Raw genomic sequence first — 20,152 nt, 5'->3', positions numbered from 1 at the left:
CACACACACACCTCCACTCATATACCACACACACCAGCACATACACCAGCACACACACACACAACACACACATGCCTCCACTCATATATATATAATATATAATATATAATATATGTATATATTATATTTGTATAAAATGTGCTTCTTGGAATGTTTCTTTTTAACCATACTGTATTATGAACTGTTTTTCAAATGCATTAATTCTTTACAGTGGCCTGTAGTTCACATTTACAGAGAACAATAATTTACTTAAACCCCTCCTGGTAGGTATTAAGGTTCTATCTAGTTGGGTACTTGTTTGTTTGTTTGGTATTTCCCTGCATAGACCAGGCTGGCCTTGAACTCACAGAGACCCACTGTGTAGCCTCTGAGTGCTAGGTTAAAGGCTTGCACCACCATACCAGCTAATTCTTCTCTACCACAAATAACAGTGTATGCTGCCTGGCTGCAGTCTATATTTAGTTCCTGGTGCAAATGTTTCTAGGGAAAACTTTCCTAGAAGGGGAATTGCTGAGTCAGAGAGAGAGTGTGTACTCTACATTTTAACGGTTATTGCCAAATGCCTTGGGAAAGGAGCCAGAGAAATCTATATTCCGTCAACAGTACACGAGAGTTCCCGTCTCCCACATGCTCAAGGATGTGATTAAAAGTTGTATCTTGTTCTATCTTACATTTCTTTGATTATTCAAAAGACTGAAAAATGTTTTAATTTATTTACTGGCTTTTCTTTGTTGTAATGATTTGTTGTTATTTTTTTCTGCCTATTTCCCTTTTGAATTATTCTCTTTTTATTATCTCTGTTGTGATTCTTCAGATCTCTTTACAGGCTAAAATTATTTAACCCTGGTATGTAAGCTGCAAACTTTTTTTTCCCTATTCTGTGGTTTATTTCTTAATTTTACGGAATTCTTTGCCTTGCCAAAAAACTTTTACCCCCTTCGAGATGGATTCTTACTATGAAGCCTAGGCTGGCCCAGGACCCACAGTCCTCCCTCCTTAGCTTCCCAAGATCTGGAATTACTGTTACTAGAAAAGGTGTGTATGTTTGGCTGATTGCCAGGTGATACAGGGGAAGTTAAGATTCTCGCTCAGGGTTCTTAGCGTCATTAATACAAGAATTTAAGACGGGGCTCAAAAAGAAGCTTGAGAATTGTATTAAAGCTTAAAAGAAAAAATACTCAAGGCAGGCAGCGGCTCAGAGGAGAATGGAAAGAAGGAAGGAAAAAACAAAAGCTCGCGGCTTGACTTAAGCTCGAGTGGAGGTCAGACATGCGGAGACACTTGTAGAAAATGTTACATCTCAATCCAGGGCTTCTACACCGCCTTTGATCATTCAGTTCAGGTAGAAGACACACAACCTACATATTTATAATAGGTCTTAATTTGAACTGGAGTTGGGCAGTTATCTACCCTCTATGCTATTGACATCTATCTCCTAATCCATAACCCCAATTTATAATTTGCCATGTTCCACCTGGGCAGCTCTAATCTCCAATGGGCTAGCCCTCGTGGCCATATTTTCATGATTCACCAAGCCCACGGTGGCTTCCTCCTTTGCCCACCTTCTTCTCCCTCCTTGTGCTTCTCTGCAGACTCCCAGCCCCGCCTATGTCTCTTCAGCTCACCTATTGGCTGTGGGTATCTTTACTTAACCAATAGGAGATAATTTGGGTTACTCAGCATCTTTTGTGTACGTGCAACTCGGGCAAGCCCGCCTTGGAGCCCAGCATTTAGCATTACAATTCAAGCAAAAGACCAAACCTCAACAGGGCCTGACCTAGAGGTCAGTCACAAGGTAGGCAGTGAGACTTTAGAAAACCAACAAGGAAGCCCAAAGAACGGAGAAAAGTGTACTTGCGTTCTGGCCAGCATGGCGGGCAGGAGGGAGGGCGGTGCAGAGGAGACAGAACAGAATTGTCACACCTTTCTGAGCCAGGACTCAGAGAGGATCGATCCAGCCAAACCTCGAGTGAACTTGACTTGTAGGAACTGCACTGAGGACAGGAACTCTGGGAAGGAAGAGTACAGAAAAGTGAGCTTAGTCTTCAGTCTGGCTTAAGGTGGGCTTGCCCTTTTAAGGGTAGACTGTCCTTCCTGAGGGGTGGTCTTTTGACCAGACGATTGACCCACTGAGCAAGCGTGGTCGGTCTCCACCTAACCAGAAGTTTTCCTTCAATGTTGCTCTAGCGTTACCGTCATTGGCCATTACAGTTGGCTCAGAAGTTAGTCTTTTTAAGAACTGTTGACATGAGCTAAGACTGATAACCTTAATTTGTTCTTTTGAAGTGGGAAGAAGAGACCTGGCTCCTACAGGCTGTTCTCCAGGCTCCAAGGGCACCGTTTCCTCCCCACCCCACCGCGTTTCAATTTTTATATGAGTCAGGTTGCCAATCTTGTCCAAGATGTCTTCCAATCTTTCCCAGTTCAAAACTATGAGAAAAAAATGGGGGGATGGTGGGCGGTTTGGAAATTTTTTCCTAGCATTGTTCTGGTTTTACGTTTTGCGTTTCAGCTACCAATCCATGTAGAATTTAGTCAGACACAGGAAGCAAAGCATCTTCGCGCTTTTTTCCTTCTCCCTAATGGCTTGTTTGCCACACCGTTTCTGAACTGCTTTTATTCTGTCAGTGACAACATACCACTTCACGTTCTAAATGCCCCAGGGTATCTGGGCCTGTTTCTGGAATCTGTGCTCTCTGTTAAAAAACAGCCTATTTCCTACGACATCTCTGTCGTGTTAACCTGCATTCTCTGTATTCTCCACCCAGAGATTGTCTTGGTGAGTAAGTCGAGGTTCCCCCTCCTGATTTCACGCACAGTTACACTGGCTGTTCTCACTCCCTCGCTATGCCCTGTGAATTATAGATTACTTGTTAGCCTCCAAAGAAAGCCTGGTGGTATTTTGGGTTGCAATTACAATTGCTCCAGAACTACAAGCAGTACTGTCTCGTTTATTCCTGTTTTCTTACACGTTCCTTTATTAGTCAGGCCCCCAAATCACACTTGATTATCTCAGTACAATTCTATTTCTCTCCCATGCCAGTTTCAACACAGAAGGAGCTGTGCTGTGCAGGTCACTTTGATCAGATATCTCTGCTGGGCAAGAGATGGCTCGACAACCTTACATCTCCCTCAAATATCCAGCCCCCTCTGTGGAACCCTAGGGCTAACCCTGGCCAGAGAGCTTTGAGCAGCCATGATCTATCTGCTTGGGTCACAGGCTCCGGCATAAGTTTTCTCTGTGATCGTGGATTGTTGAGATCATGGGTGGAGTTGACAGAACCTAAGACAGATCCTCACAGGCTCCTTCACCACAGGCCGGCTGTCCTGAGTATTCCCCTGCCTCGTGTCAGCCTGGCTGGGAATATGAAGAAAACCTTTATTGTGTCAAGAACAGAGAGACTCTGGGGCTAAGTTGCTACTGCGATGTCAAAGAAAATGTCTCTATATTAACAAAATAATGATACTAACACATTTCTGGGATGGGGAGGTGTGAATCTCACATATACAGAGGGCATTGAGGAACATTCCAGAACTAGCCAGAGAGGAGGCTAAACATTTGAAAGGGCTTGGCCTGTAATTGTTCTGGGCAAAAGGCTGGAGACAGGGCCACAGTGCTATGCAGTCGCTTGCTACTACTTAGACCAGCGGATCCCAACCCACCTAATGCTGTCACCCTTTAAGACGGTTCCTCATGATTGGTGACTCCCAACCATAAAAATATTTTTGTTGCTACGTTTATGAATCATAATGTAAATGTCCGTGCCTTAGGATGATCTTAGACCATCCCTTTTGACTCCCTCCAAAGGGGTCTCGACCTACAGGCTGAGAACCACTGGGTCAGACTCTTCCAAGTATTCAGAGGGAGAAAAGGAGGAAAAACACAATTTGCAGGGGAAGGGGGAGGAGGATGGAGCAGAGAGGGAAGAAAAATTTGAGGAGAAGGAGAGAGAAGTCATTTTCTGGGAAGAGGAACAAAGGGATAACGCACATGGAAGAATTTAAAGCTAAGCATCCTTCAACAAGAACTGTCAGTGTGGTTCTTTCCTCAGAGAGAGAACTGGATTCAGTGTGTGTGTGCGTGCGTGTGTGTGTGCACGCATGAGTGTGTGTGCGAGTGTGTATGTGTGTGCGTGCACAAGTGTGTGTATGTGCATGAGTGTGTGTGTGCATGACTGTGTGTGTGAGTGTGTGTGCACTCGAGTGTGTGGAGTGTGTATGTGCATGAGTGTATGTGTGTGTGAGTGTGTGTGTGCATGAGTGTGTATGTGTGAGTGTGTGTGCACTCGAGTGTGTGTGGAGTGTGTATGTGCATGAGTGTATGTGTGTGTGAGTGTGTGTGTGCATGAGTGTGTATGTGTGAGTGTGTGTGTGTGCACTCGAGTGTGTGTGTGTGTGTGTGTGTGTGTGTGTGTGATGGTTTTGAGAGCTGGGCAGCTGTGCCAAGTCAAAACAAACCTCGGAAAAAGCTTGAGGCATCAGTTCTAACTCACGATCAAACATGGGGTAGGAGGGCTGGCACGCTCAATGTTCACTTCAGGCTTAGCCAAGGTAGCAAACAGTAGAAGAAACCTTCCCAAGGAGGACCACCCAGGACCTGCCCACCACCCAGGGGCAGGCCCAGAACCATGTTTGCATCCCGTGGTCCAGTCCGCTCTGAATTGTTTACATTAGCATTGGCAGCTGCCCTAAATTTTACCATTCAATCAGAGACAGAGGTTTCGTGGTCCTGAGAGGATAGAAATAAAGAGATGTGATGGCCAATGGTTGGCACTCCTGTGTCAGGTGTGCTGAGAATCCTGTGGAGAAAGCTGGTGTTTTCTGTAGAGGAAGCAACCTCCTGCCTGCCAACGAGAAATGGAAAGCCACTTCATAAGAAAGGGTCAGAGGCATGAAGAGCTCCCTAGCATTCCCTCTGTGGTCCTGTAGGCTTCAGGGTCTTTTCCTCCAACCACTAAAAGAATTTTAAAAATGGGGGGGGTGTAACTTTAATTTTCCTTTAAGATTTATTTATTTATTTATTTATTTATTTATTTATTATAAGTATAGTAAATACACAAGAAGAGGGCATCAGATCTCATTACAGATGGTTGTGAACCATCATGTGGTTGCTGGGACTTGAACTCAGGACCTCTGGAAGGAGCAGTCAGTGCTCTTAACCACTGAACCATCTGTCCTTAATGATAGTTTTTAAATGCTTTAACCTCCTTTGGAGCCCACAAAGAAGGGATATGGGGGAAGTGGACCTGTTTAGAAAGGGTCTTTCGAGACACTCCTGTCTGTTTTGTCTGGAAATATGCAGTTCAGTTCATAGGTTGGCAGAAGTACCTTCATCCACTCGTAAACACTTCACAGATAAACCCACAGTCCAGTTTGATAGAGTCAGAGAGCAGCAGTGGTGGCAGTACCTAGCAGAGACAGCCAGGCCTCAGCCTAGGCTTGATCAACAGGAGGGACCAACAGGAACACCAGGAGAAGTCCTCGGCTGTGCCTCTCTCAGAGAAGCGAAGATCAGTGAAGATGTGAGACCCACAAGCATTGCACAGCTAGCTGTACCAGCAAACCACTCTCTGTCTCCGTCATTCCCTCGAGTCCTATTTATGCCCTCCAAACATCACGGGTCCTCCACGTGTCTTGCCTCAGCACAGGTCCTGTCTGAGCACATGCATCCAATCAGCCCGAGTCCATGGAGTCCTGACGAATGCAGCTCAACTACACAGTGTAATGCGGACCAATACATGCGTGCCATTAGTGAGGAATCCTTCATCACGTGTCCTTTCACATGTTTGCTTCAGCAGAGTATTCTCTCTCTTGTGTCTGCTTCAGTGAAACATTCCTTCATGAGTTTGCCTTAGCCTTTCCCCTGTGTCCACTTCAGGAAAACACTCCTTCACATGTTTGGTCCAGCAAAACACCATCCAACACGACCGACTCTCCGAAGAACCCTAAGTCTCCACTTCAGAGGAAAGTTCAAGGCAAAGAAAGGTCTATGGCTGAAAGTCAAAAGGTTGTAGGTTTTCCTTGGGTTCATGTACCTACTCTTAGAGACACCCTTCATCTCCTTGCTTGATCCTAAGATGTGTGAACTCCCTTTCTGGCACCGGGATGGGGTGGTCTCATTCTACTCCTGTACAGTTGTTTGTTGGCTGATCTACCCTCCATCTTGGTATATAAGCATGGACAGCAGAAAGAAAAACTTGCTGCTGGCAATGGGAAATGACTCACTCCCCGCCCCCTCCCTGTCCTCAGGAGTAGGTGAGCAGGGAGTCCTCCAGATGCACTTCTGAGCCACAGAAGAAGGTCTCCTTTTTGTGTTTAAATTTGATTACATCAGTTTCTGTTTCTTAGCCATCAAAAGCCCCTTGAGTGAGAAAGTTTCTGTACCTTTCCACTACAAAACATCTCCAGGAAGCCTCCCCTCCCCGCCCCATCCCCGCCCCTGCACAGGCTGTGGCCTTGGGCACCAGGCTGTGGGATTTCTCAGCATCCTCTGATTTTACGGGGATTACTGAGGATGAGGTAGCTAGAAATTGGCTTATGCTTTTTCCCCAACCAAGGCTAGCCAAGCTTAGGGATAGCTGCTTTAAAAACAGCCTCGCAAATGACAATACTATTAAAGTAAAATGTAGTGATCCCTACTCCGATGATAAGGGACCACCACAGAACACAGGGCAGAACTGTTGTAAGAGGCAGACATCAGAGAAGACTGGGAAACTGGTGCCTCTGACAGGACACAGTCAGTGAACTCTTGAGTTCTAGGAGCTTGACCATGAATGTGGGAGGGGCTCCCCAGCACTTACCCTTAACTGAAAAGCTATTGACAACTCACAGCTTCCAGGAGAGGAAGAGTCAGTTTTCTTTAAGAGTGTGCCCCCTGGCTCAGCGTTGATCACACGCCAGTGGAGGATCTTGTCTAAACCCATGAGTATGTGGGCAGCACAAATGGGAACCAGTGGATTGGGGGCTGGGGGAGAGAGGGAAGTGGGGGGGCGGTGAGATGAGAACCTGGAGGAATTAGAAGAGTGGATATGATCAAAGCATTATTATTTCTCAAAGAATTATTATTAATTCTCAAAGAATTAATAAGCTATTTTAAAAGATTAAAAAAAAAAACCCAGTAATTACAGTTTTTGCAGGATCAGGCCAAGAAGAAGGAAAACACTCTTTCATTTCCTGGTGGGTTCACTGGCTATCAGTTTATTCCTCCCATACCCCTTCACTGTCTTGCCCTCTGGGAAGTTCATTTCCCGAAATTGACTTTTTCCTCAGACTCGAAACATGCCCTCCCTCATCCTCACTCTCAGCTAATGAGTTTTCTATCCTTCCCCTAAGCTGCACCTGTTGTGTTTATAAAAAGATAAAGGAGAGAAGGAATGTGTTTGGCGGATGTATGGGAAGGTGTGGGGGAAGGGGTGCATCTGCAGGCCCATGCTGAGGTATCCCTTCCCCCTGAGGGACCAGCCACACCACAGTATAGTATAGAACAGAGTTTATTTAGGGCATGGGGAAGGGGGCTGAGAAGGTAGGAGAGAGAGAGAGAGAGAAAGAGAGAGAGAGAGAGAGAGAGAGAGAGAGGAGGAGGAGGAGGAAGAAGAAGAAGGAGAAGGAGAAGGAGGAGGAGGAGAAGGAGAAGGAGGAGGAGGAGGAGGAGAAGGAGGAGGAGGAGGAGGAAGAAGAAGAAGAAGAAGAAGAAGAAGAAGAAGAAGAAGAAGAAGAAGAAGAAGGAGAAGGAGAAGGAGAAGGAGAAGGAGAAGGAGAAGGAGAAGGAGAAGGAGAAGGAGAAGGAGAAGGAGAAGGAGAAGGAGAAGGAGAAGGAGAAGGAGAAGGAGGAGAAGGAGAAGGAGAAGGAGAAGAAGAGGAGTAGAGAGGTAGAGAGGTAGAAAGGTAGAAAGGTAGAGGCCAGCCTTGAGCATGTGGAGAGGGTGGAGGAGAATGGGGAGAGAGGGGGAAGGGACGAGAGGAGAGAGCAGGAGCAAGAGAGAGCAGAGGGGGCAAGCAGTCCCTTTTATAGTGAGTCAAGCATATCTGGCTGTTGCCAGGTAACTGTGGGGCAGAACTTACACAAAGTGCTAATAGCACCCATGCACCCAGCCCTGTCCCCTGTCCTACCAGTGCCTGCTAGAACATTCTGTGACCATAGAAGTGTCCTGTCTCTCTGTCTCTCTTCAGTACAAAGCCACATAATGGCTGCAATGGTGGAGGCCTGAGGCATAGGGAGGGCTTGAGGGACCAGAGACATGGGGTGGATAGTACGGAGGGAGGAAGTTCACCGCAGTGTTTGAGGAGAGAAGGGTGGGAATGGTAATTCTTCACCTGTTTTGTAAATGTCCTTTCTGTCTGGAGAGTGTCTTCCTGAGTCATCAGACTGTTCAACACCTTCAGGTCGAATTCTGACCCAACATAGTTGTTGTCCTGCTGTCCTTGCTTACCTTCATGTTGGGGGGAGGGGTGGCTCTATTACCTTGTCCCTGGGTGAGATCTCTGGTTCCTGAATATGCTGTTCCTTTCTTGATGCCCTTCCCCATTTTGCTGCAACAAAAGGCTGCAACAGTAGCCTTTTGAGGTAAATGTCCGAGGAAGGGGGCTCTGGGGTCTAACCTCTGCTAACAACCCTGCTTCTACCATCCTAAGTCAGTTATAAGAGCATCATTTCTCATTGACTTCTACTTCCTGCTGTCGTTAAAGCATCCAAAGCCTTCCTTATTGTTGATTCTTTGTATGCTACCTATTTTCCCATGCCATTCTGCCTGTGATCATGTGATTTCTTGATGACATGGTGCTATATGAATCATGCTAGGAACCTGGCTGACCTCTAAGTTTAGAAACTTGGGTCATTCAGATTGGGGGAGGATTCCTTGAATTGTTCTTCTAACGTTTCTTCCCTTCTGTTTCTTTAGCTCCCATGTTCTCCTTCTCCTATAATTCAGACACCAAACCTCCTGGACAGATCACCTGCTTTTTCTTTCTTTTCCTCCCCTTCCCCCACCTTCTCCTTTTTCTGTTCTACTGTTTCAACCGGCCACGGGAACTTAGCAAGCCAGGTAGAGAGATTTCAGAGCTCTGGGCAGAGAGCCTGCTGGGCTGAGAACAGGCCGGTCTGTCCACGGGTGCCTTGCCAGCAGTAGCATGGGATTCTTATTTAATATTTCCCACTACAGGTGGCGCCTAATTCGGGGCAAGAATCCACTACAGACTTAAGATTCTTAGCCTATGAGTTAGAAATTTAGTTAGAAATTTGGAGGTTTGGCGGGCTGAGCTGAGTTGAGTCACATGATCATGACTCGAGTGTGGGAACCTAGAAACACAGTGAGAGGGTTCTGAGGTCCCCGCCGTGAAAAGAGACAAGATGACTGCTCTGAGTCGGAGACACGGAGAATGGGAGCTGCCTACTTCTTGGGGGCAGATATTGATTGGACTGTGAGTTTATAAAGCTGGGATTATTTTCTTTTAGGATAGATTTATATACGGATTTTGTCCAAATCATGGAATTTCACCTTTGGTTCAGAACTAGGATAGGGAAAATTACTGACTCCTAAGTAGGGAGCAGTGATGGTTGCCTGCTATGAACAGGTATTGATGGATATCCATGGCTCTAGGCAGAGAGCACAACAGATAGATGGTGTAATACAGTCTGCAGGGAGCTCATATTCTTTCTTCGTGGGCTCCACAGGAATTTTGGGTTAATTTCCTGATGTGACAGATTAGAAGAGACCTAAAATAGGCTCACACAGTATTTGCTTTAGTTTGCTTCATTTGTTTTGCATTGTTTTTTATTATCAAATGAGTAGTATTGTGACTTTTTGGTTGTTCTACTATTCCTCTGGAAGGGAAGGCAGGATACAAGCTTTTCTGGTGGCCGACTGAAGGATGTGCTGATGTGGGAGACAGGTTTTGTCATTGTGTGTTTAGAAAAGGTGTCTACGTATCTTCCAGAGTTGAATGGATCAGATTCGACAGAGGCAGACAGCCTGAATTTATATTCAAGTAAATAAGACAAAATATATTCTTTGTGCCATCCCTTGAATCACATGAGTGAAGACTTATGATTGGAGCAGAATTTCATCCTAACTAGTCTGAACACCCTATGCAGACTAATACAATCCATACAGATATCTTGATGATACGAACATTTTGTTTTGAGATTTGTATATTACAGACTACACAGCTCTGCTGAGTCTCATTGTAAGACATGATGAACTGACCTGCTTGAACTCTTGATCCCAAAGACTTTCAGCTGGATCCAGTCAGGACACAGACATCAGAGACTACAACAATCCTTTGTGTGGCCTTCTTAAGGCCAACCAACTCCCTCATTTTTCCCTACCCTTCCCCCACCCCTTCAAAGATATCTCAATGCCCATATTCAGCTAGAAGATGTTAAGAGTCATCTTCCCAGTTCCCTGGACTTGGGGGCTGGGGATGGTTATTCTAGGATTATCTTTCTGGGGAATTTAGAAATGGTCATAGTTTGAACAGGGAGGAAATAGCTAGAATTGCTTGTGTAGACAAAGTCTCATTCGGTTAGAAATCTTTACAACTGTTACTCAGTTGAAGTCATAATTTCTTACTTTGGCACAGAATTTATTTTGATGCAGAATCAGGGTTCTCATTGGCATACATTTCCTCTATTTTTACAGGAAAAATTTTAAAGTACAAGGCTTGGACCCACTTCTTCTATAAATGCCATTACAAACTGATCTGAGATGATTAAGCATAAGCGTTAAAGACCAGATAGCAAATGCTTGGCTCTGAGTTAGTTGCTGGGGCACTTGCAAGACATTTTATTTAGAAACAGCTGAGAGTCGTTAATGGACAACAATCCTGATTGCTTTACATAGATAGTTTTCAAAAACGTCAGGAATCCACAGAATGTGACATTTGATGTTATTTACTCACTTGTTGAGACATCTCTGCTCCTAACAGCTCCCCGTTTGCGGATGCCAAGAAGCAGCCGAGCATCTCTACCTCCAGGTGAGGTTGTACATTGTGGCTGGGTGAACTGGGCAGAAACCACCTATTTCTTCTACAGACCTGTACTGTTCTTGGGAGGGCACAAGTTACAGGTTAGGACAGCTCTGCTCTGCCAAGACAGAGTAAGATAGTCCTTAATAATTCTTGTTCTTTAAGGTCTGTCACATGATCCTGGGCCAGAAGGCTGAAGACGGATCCTCCAACTTCCTGACACACTGGGGCTGTATAGGTAGGCAGCTGTTTCTGCAACTTGTCTTAGTTCTGGAAGCTGGGTTAGGCTTTGCACTGGCTGGTTTTATGTGTCAACTTAACACAAGCTGAAGTCATCACAGAGAAAGGAGTTTCAGTTAAGGAATTTCCTCCATGAGACCCAGCTGTAAGGCATTTTCTCAATTAATCATCAATGGGGGAGGGCTCAGTCAATTGTGGGTGATGCCATCCCTGGGCTTGTGGTCCTGGGTTCTATAAGAAAGCAAGCTGAGCAAGGCAGGGGAAGCAAGCCAGTAAGTAACGTCCCTCCATGGCCTCTGCATCAGCTCCTGCTTCCTGACCTGCTTGAGTTCCAGTCCTGACTTCCTTTGGTGATGAACAGCAATGTGGAAGTGTAAGCTGAATAAACCCTTTCCTCCCCAACTTGCTTCTTGGTCATGATGTTTGTGCAAGAATAGAAACCCTGACTAACACAGGCTTCCTATATTTTCAGATAACATTAGTCGTTCTTGGATTTTTGACAGGAGTGAAGACTAGTTACAGTCTCACAGCCAACCCAGGCTACTTAGCATTGAGAGAACATATTTGAGAGGATATTTTCAGATAGTACACAAGCTAAACCAGGACATAACAGATATAGAATTAAAAGCCTTTTAAAGTTAGGATAGATGGCAGAGAGCTCTATGTAAATGACAAAAATGATGGACTGGGTGTTAGGTGTATCTTATACTTTATAAATTACAGAATGGTAATAGTTATACTCAGTCTATATTTGAGGGAAAAGTTTTTCTTTATTATTATTGGACAGAAAAGGTGAGATGTGGCAGAACCTTCCCCTAACGAATAAAGATTTCAAGGAGCCAATCACTGGTGAATGATCAGGACTTCCTGGTCGGAGAGGGGAAGAGGGGAAGCAGGAGAAAAGATAGGACTTTGGGGATGAGATATGAGCATGGAGGCCAAAATGTAGGTAGTGGAGGCCCCCCCTGTTCAGGTGGTGGATCTGTTGGGACCCACTGTCGGAGGACTTATAACTTAGAATGGCTTACAAATTCGGATGCTAATTGCTGTGCCCAACGATCGCGTTACCTGTAGATTCTAAACTAAACTTGAATGGTGTTTTCCTTCACGCAGTGACTCAACTGGGTTCCAGAGAGAAAGGTACAGCGGCAAAGTGTGGGTTTGTGAGATGTGCACCCCGACTAGCCATGGGAATTTGGAAACGTGGGGCTGGCGTGGCAGCGGCCCACCATGGGAACTTAGCGAGCCAGGCGGCGAGATTTCCGAGCTCTGGGCAGAGAGTCCACTGTTTAATAATTTCATCTTGCCCTTTCACATTAGACTCTCTGTTCGAACAGTCCTTGGCTGTCCACCTATAGTTAGTAATGGGGAACTGAAAGGAGGGTCCCAGAGTCTTAGCATTGTTCAAGGATAGTGCATTTGGAAGGGCTTGCAGACGTGACCATCAAGAAAATGCCAGAGACCTGAGATGCCCTCCAATCTAGAGTTCAGAAGCTGAGATGGGAGCAGGTTGGCAATAGAAGTGGCGTGAATCCCACCGTTCACTGTAAGATTTTTATCTAATACCAGCTCCTCTTCTCTATGTCTTTTCTTCTTCTTCTTCTTCTTCTTCTTCTTCTTCTTCTTCTTCTTCTTCTTCTTCTTCTTCTTCTTCTTCTTCTTCTTCTTCTTCTTCTTCTTCTTCTTCTTCCCCTCCTCCTCCTCCTCCCCCTCCTCTTCTTCCTCTCCTCCTCCTCCTCCTCCTCTTCCTCCTCCTCCTCCTCCTCCCCCTCCTCCTCCTCCTCCTCCTCCTCCTCCTTCTTCTTTCTTTTTTTCGGAGCTGGGGACCGAACCCAGGGCCTTGCGCTTGCTAGGCAAGTGCTCTACCACTGAGCTAAATCCCCAACCCTCTATGTCTTGTTCTTAACCATCACCCCAGTGCCCTGGTTTATCCTGTTCTTATGCCCGGACAGAAGGGTCAGGGTTCTTCTGAGAGAGATGGGAGGGGAAATGGCTAGTTATATGCGGCATAAGCAGTCTTTAGGCCCACCTACCGCTTATTTCCGAGCCCCTGGGGGATCTGTGCAGACAAAGTTGCTTTTAGGCCCCTGCCAGACAGAGTCAGAAACAGCTGTCACAGATCTCCACCAGTCACACTGTCCAGTGGTTTTCCAGCTTCTTGACTGTGTGTGTTGGGGTTGGACAAGTCATTAGAGACTCTTTTTTTAGCTGTTACAGTATACAGAGGTTGCAAAAGAAGCCGATTGAAAACCATAGTGATCAGATAGCAAACCCCAGAAGTACCTTCTCTCTCTACCTGAGGGTAGAGGAAGGCCAAGCTTTCATCTCCCGTGCTAAGTCTGGTCTTACCACAGTGCCACATGACCCTCCCATTGGCTTGTCTGTGGTTGTATCTTAGTCCTGATTTCATCTGTCCTTTGATTCATATTTCATGCTGCAGATGGCTTGGCTTCTGGGTCCCCACAGGGTCCTCATGCCTTCTCCATTTAAGCGCTCTCTCCCTCTCCCTCTCCCTCTCCCTCTCCCTCTCTCTCTCTCCCTCTCTCTCTCCCTCTCCCTCTCCCTCTCCCTCCCCTCTCTCTCTCCCTCTCCCTCTCCCTCTCCCTCTCCCTCTCTCTCTCTCTCTCTCTCTCTCTCTCTCTCTCTCTCTCTCTCTCTCTCTCTCTCTCATGTTTTTAGAATATACCTTTAAAAGTCATAACATACAGAATGGCATAATGGATCACAGTGCACCTCAGTGAGCGCCCTACACACCGGCAGGATACAGAACATTCCATTCCCGCCCTCTTCCTCTTGGCTTCCTCCTCTTTCCTGGTCACCAAGTTCTAGAGTCCCTGTGGGCTCATCCTTGGGTTTCTCAGCTTTTCCCTTTGATTCTGCGACCACTGCTTCTCATGGAGTCTTTGAACTGAAGTTAGACCTATGCTGTCTAACACAGTGACCACCAGCCACACACGCTGTTACCCCTAAAGGCTTTAGCCTCAAACCTCAGTGTCCCACATGCTCGAAATTGCAAAATTCCTCCTTGACGCTTTTATACTTCGATGTGGCAAAATGACGAGATTTTTTTTTTTGACGTATGTGGTTAAAGGAAACACATGATCAAAATTAACCTTGCCTGCTCTCTCCCTTTTAAGGGTTTGATTGCTACAGGGGTACACAGGCTGTATTACGAACGTACCAGACAGTGTCAGTCTAAGCTGTCATGACCTCCACATTCATCCTCATCCCAAACTCTCTGAGTACAGACTTCTACCAATGCCCGCATGACAGCCTCATGCTTGGATGTATACTGAAGACCCCAAGCTTCACAGATCCCTCGTGGAATCCCAGAACCTCCCCCAACCCAAACCCTTCCTCCATGTTTGCTCCTAACCCAAGTCCTTCCTCCATGTTTGTTCCTATCGGAGTGGAGAAGGCATGGCTTGTAGCTGCTCAGCCCTGGATGTTGGACTCACTGTTGACTAGGCCTGACTCTCACTTCACACCTCCAGTTACCTCCTGACATGGGTGGAGCTAGGCAGCTTCTCTCCTTAGCCCCCAGCTGGCCAGGGCAGCAGCTACAGCCCCTGCCCCCCCCCCATTCGACCCTGCTCTTCTCCCTCATAGCAACCAAAATAGATTCTGTAATGAATGCTGACTGACTAAGTCGCTCTCCTTCTCCAACTTAAACCACCATGAACTCCAGATCCCCACCATGTTGTCCAAAGTCCTACTGGATCAGAGCACTGGCCAATTCTCAATTCCAGGAAGCCCTTTCATCCTTGGCCCCATGGTCAGTGCACAACATCCACGCTGCCCCAGTGCAGCCTCTCCAGCAGATGGCCATCTTGGAGGCTTTGTCCTTCCTGTCCTCTCTACCTAAAATGCTTAACCTACAGATTTCAAAAGTCTCACTCCTCTGTTCACTGACAATGTCGCTTTAAGGAAGAGACCTCTGCTGTTCTCTTGATCTCATCTGTACTCTTTACGGGCCCACAATGCTTAACATGTGACCCACCTTGTTTATCTCTGAGGGAAAGAAAGAGAGAAAGATTCTTTTCATATTTTTTAAAAAACTTATTTTGTGAATGTATGTGTGTCTGTGTGTATGTGCACAGCAGTACAGTGCCTATGGAGGCCAGAAGAGGGCGCCAGAGTACCTGGAACTGCATTTAGCAGGTGGTTGTGAGTCCCCAATACGGGCACTAGGAACCAAACTCTGGAAGAACAACAGGGACTTTTAACTGCTACACTATCTGTCCAGCTCCAAAGTTACTTAAAAAAAAAAAGATTTGTTTATTTTATGTATATGAGTACACCGTCACTCTCTTAAGACACACAAGAAGAGTACATTGGATCCCATTACAGATGGTTGTGAGCCACCATGTGGTTACTGGGAATTGAACTCAGGAACTCTGGAAGAGCAGTCAGTGCCCTTAACCACTGAGCCATCTCTCCACACCCCCCCAAGTTACTTTTTAAATGATAAAGTAGGTATATGGAGGGATTGAAGACATCAGAGGGTTGAAAGCGTAAACCAGTTTTTCTGTGAGTGGAACAGATTGTGAGGGCCTTGCCCGGGGTAATTTTCAGAGCCTGGTACAGATCTTATGGTCCTGCCTGCTGCTCTGGGTAGATGGAGGCAAAGCTCTGATTGTCATCAGCTGGGTTCCTTCCCATAAGCCCTTAGCACAAAGCAACTGCTCCTTTCCTCTTCAGTCTGGTTCCTATTGCAATTAGAGTAGCAGTACTTTTGTTCGTCTTTTGGTTATTGATTCGTATTGGTTCGTATTTTGGCTTATTGATTCCTGCCTGAAAACTCACCTGTCCTGCCACTGTGCTGGGCTCACCTGTCCTGCCACTGTGCTGGGCGTGTTCTGACTGTTCTGGGTGCATCAGAGAGTGTTCAACAGCCCTGCTCCTTGTTGGAAAGAATGGATGCTAGACAACACTCGATCTCACCCTCCTTCCTAATAGACCAGAGATGATGCTAAACCACATTGGCTATTACTACAGTCTCAATAGTTCATAAAACCCCGCCGGTCTTCTAAGCAGACTCAATTACCAAATTGTTCTAGTTAGAAACATGTGCTGATGACATAGTTCTACTCACCGATCAATCTTTTTTGTTTTGTTTTCCCAACAACTGATATGTTCTAAGGGCTGGGTCAAAATGCATTTCTATAGCAACCTCTAGCTCTTTTGAAAATATACCTTTATTTTCATTCCGTAAGCAATATGTTTTAACTCAGAAACCCGAGGACATGTAGTTAAGGAAAAATGTAAAAGCCTATGATTTCACTCCCCCTCTCACATCAGTGTGCACAGGCTCCAGGCTCACTTGAAAACACGTCTTTGACGTATGCATCGCAGCACTGACCGATAAGCTGGATGCTTTCCTGTTGAAGACACAGGGGTTATGTGCAGTTATGTGCCGGCCACACTCAGACCTTTGTCAGGACGTTTTATCATCCATAGCAAAATTACTGTTCACAAAGCCCCTGCTGTGCCATATCCCTTTGTTCAGTCTGGATGAAAACTGTGCCACACCACCGAGAAACTGCGCCATTCTTCATAAAACACAAGCCAATCCCCACAGCCACATGTGTGGCTCACAGACATATTTACAATTTATGATGTTCAGCTGGAGAGATGGCGCAGTGGTTAAGAGCACTGGCTGCTCTTCCAGAGGTCCTGAGTTCAATTCTCAGCAACCGTATGGTGGCTCACAACCATTTGTAATGAGATCTAGTTCATTCTTCTGGTATGTCTGATGACAGCCGCTCACATACATTAAATAAATAAATAAATCTTAAAAAAAAAGAATTTTCATATAATCCAAAAGGAACTACTGTCTTTTAAGACTAATGGTAGGAATATTTAAGATTAAAGAGAATTAAGCAAAAATCAGATTTCTCAGTATTGAAAAACAGTTACTTATTGCAGATATATTCTACAGTCCCTTTTCCCTATAATTTAAAGTTCACTGGGAGCTGGGCTGTAGTGCTATACACCTTTTATTCCAGCATTTGACAGGCAGAGGCAGGCAGGTCTCTTAAGTTCAAGATTAGCCTGGTCTACAGAGTACGTTCCAGGCCAGCCAGGGCTGCACAGAGAAATTCTGTCTCGAAAAACCAATTTAAAAAAAAAGTATTTTAGAGGCTGGCAAGATGGCTCAGCAGTTAGAGTGCTTGCAGCCTAAGCCTCAGGATGTGAGTTTAATCCCTGGAATCCACGGGAAGGTGGAAAGAGAGATCCCACCCCACAAAGCTGTTCTCTGCCCTCCAAATGCATATCCTGGTACACACACGCACACACACACACACACACACACACTCACACACACACATACACACACACTCACACACACATACACACTCACACACATTCACACACACACACTCATACACACATACACACTCACACACACATTCACACACACACTCACACACACATACACACACACTCACACACACATACACACACTCACACACACATACACACACACTCACACACATACACACACACTCACACACACATACACACTCACACACACATTCACACACACACACTCATACACACATACACACTCACACACACATTCACACACACTCACACACACATTCACACACTCATACACACATACTCACACACTCACACACACTCACATACACACATACACAAACACTAATAGATAATTCAGTAATTATTTAAAGTATATTTGAGGTAAACGAAGCTGCAAAAATTAGGGCTGGTGCCTGACAATTACGATGCCACACACCATGTTATCTATTTACTTCTTTTCTTCTTTTTTAAAATTTTTTTTAAAGATTTATTTATTATTATGTAAGTACACTGTCGCTGTCTTCAGACATACCAGAAGACGGCATCAGTTCCCATTACAGGCGGTTGTGAGCCACCATGTGGTTGCTGGGAATTGAACTCAGGACCTCTGGAAGAGCAGTCAGTGCTCTCAAACCACTGAGCCATCTCTCCAGCCCAAGAGATTTATTCTTAAAGACAGCCTGCCTACAGCACTCTTTCTGAACGTATTAGGGAGCCTGAACTTGGCAGTTTCTATTTCCTGGGCTTACACATAGATCTGAGCGTTAGGTACGAGTATAAGGTCAAATTCCCACCCAAACACTAGGTTAACTGCAATATGAAACTAATCGGGGAGAATTCTTGTCGACCCCGCTGGCTCCACTTCCCGAGTGCTTGTTTGGCAGGTGTGGAACAGCACACCGCGGTCAGCTGGACGACGGACTTTCTAACACACTGCTGGCTACCATACCACTTCAACACTGAATCCAAATTTCACCATTTCCCCTCAGATCAGATTTGTTTTGTTCAACCGTTTTATTGAGCCATTTTGAATCTGTCTCCTACTCTGTGGATCGTGGTTAGCCTCCCACTGTATGACTGAGGAAGTCCTCCCCGCCTTCATTTTTCCCCTCGCCCTCGCTTCCTTCTTCCCTCCATTTTCCTTCCTCCACCACTTCTTCCCTACCTCCATCCTTCCTCTTTCTGGATGGATCACAAACCCTCTAGCTGCCCTCCTTCTCCCCAAGAGGAAATGTCCCGTGCAGCTCTTCCTCTGAGAGAAAGTTTTAGAGAAAGCATCCTTGTAGCTCCTCCCCTTGCAGGCGCTACTGAGTCTGACCTACATGCCCCTTGGCGATTAGGTCAAGCCAGGCTAGGTCACGTGGTATGAAGCTTGCCCATGCCCTTGAAAACCTATAATGTCAGAAACTCCTTGTGTGCTCTGGATTTGAAGAGAAAGCTCCATTTATGGCTGTCTCTCCTGGTATATCAAGAACTGAAGGTGGGGTTGGGGATTTAGCTCAGTGGTAGAGCGCTTGCCTAGGAAGCGCAAGGCCCTGGGTTCGGTCCCCAGCTCCAAAAAAAAGAACCAAAAAAAAAAAAAAAAAAAAAAAAAAGAACTGAAGGTTCTGTCTCCCCCCTTCAGGCCCCCACCATGCTGTATGCGGTGTCTGTCTCCCCGTTCAGGGCTGCATCTCCTAACAAAGCCCTCTGGAGGGTGATCTCCTGTTAGTTCCTTCCTATAGGGTTGCCACTATTTTAAGTTAAGTGTCCCTCCTTCCCCCACATACTGCTGTGTCCTGCAATATGGATTTTTTGTTGTTTGTTTAGTATAAATGAGATCATTTGGATATAAATTCTGCTCCCACTGCTATTATATAAAAACAAACTTTCCCATCTTTGGATTTTTCATTTACTGTCTGTATAGCCTTTCCATAACAGAACATAAAATGCTTCCTCTCTGACATTTCCCATTACACTGAGTCTAAACTTAAAAAAAAAATTACCCAGTAAAATTCATTTATTTGGAGTTGGCCTTAAAAAGATCAGGGAAACCTATAAATTTGGGCAAATGTTAGATGTATGACAGGAGAGGACAAATAAATATAGGAGGCAAGGCGTCTGGATAGTGAGGGCTCTGGAAGAGGAGAGTAGGGAACGTTTATCAGAGAAATACTAGAAGAAAACCTGATGAAATCCAGGTCATATCTTCAGATTGAAAGGTTGGGTAGGCTGCCTTCCTCACGGACTAGAGCCAGCCATCATGAAGCCCTTCACTGTGAAATTTCAAAACACCTGGTTATAAAGAGAAGTTTCTAAAAGCTGCTAAAGAGAAAAAGAACACCAAGAGTGCTTGGTAGTCTTTCAGACGTCTTTTCCCTTCAACTTCCTGCTTCCTAAAGCTTCACTCAGTGTTTATCTCTGAATTCCCTCATTACCATTCCTCTTCTTCTTCCTATTGAAGATGGAAGTCTGTCACAAACACAAAACAGTAACTTCTCCAACTTCTGTGTTTCCTCTTTTGAAATAGTCTCTCTAGAAAGCCCAAACTGACCAGGAAATCATGATGTACCCCAGGATGGTTTTGAGTTTTTGATCCTCCTGCCTCGGACTCTCAAATGTTGGAATGACAGGCATGTACCGC

General features: G+C 45.5%; 1 long non-coding RNA gene across 1 annotated transcript; it reads left to right on the top strand.

The window, feature by feature from the left end:
- The first annotated feature begins 9,290 nt into the window (after positions 1 to 9,290).
- Positions 9,291 to 11,200, top strand: LOC134479782 (uncharacterized). The gene is made up of 3 exons (XR_010053526.1): positions 9,291 to 9,417; positions 10,924 to 10,971; positions 11,128 to 11,200. It is a non-coding gene; the product is annotated as an uncharacterized LOC134479782 (long non-coding RNA).
- The last annotated feature ends 8,952 nt before the right edge of the window (positions 11,201 to 20,152 follow it).

Source organism: Rattus norvegicus, chromosome 7, assembly GCF_036323735.1.
Source record: "Rattus norvegicus strain BN/NHsdMcwi chromosome 7, GRCr8, whole genome shotgun sequence".
Taxonomy (NCBI): Eukaryota; Metazoa; Chordata; class Mammalia; order Rodentia; family Muridae; genus Rattus; species Rattus norvegicus.
The sequence above is the reverse complement of the archived record's forward strand: the minus strand, read 5'-3'. Positions and strand labels throughout refer to the sequence as shown.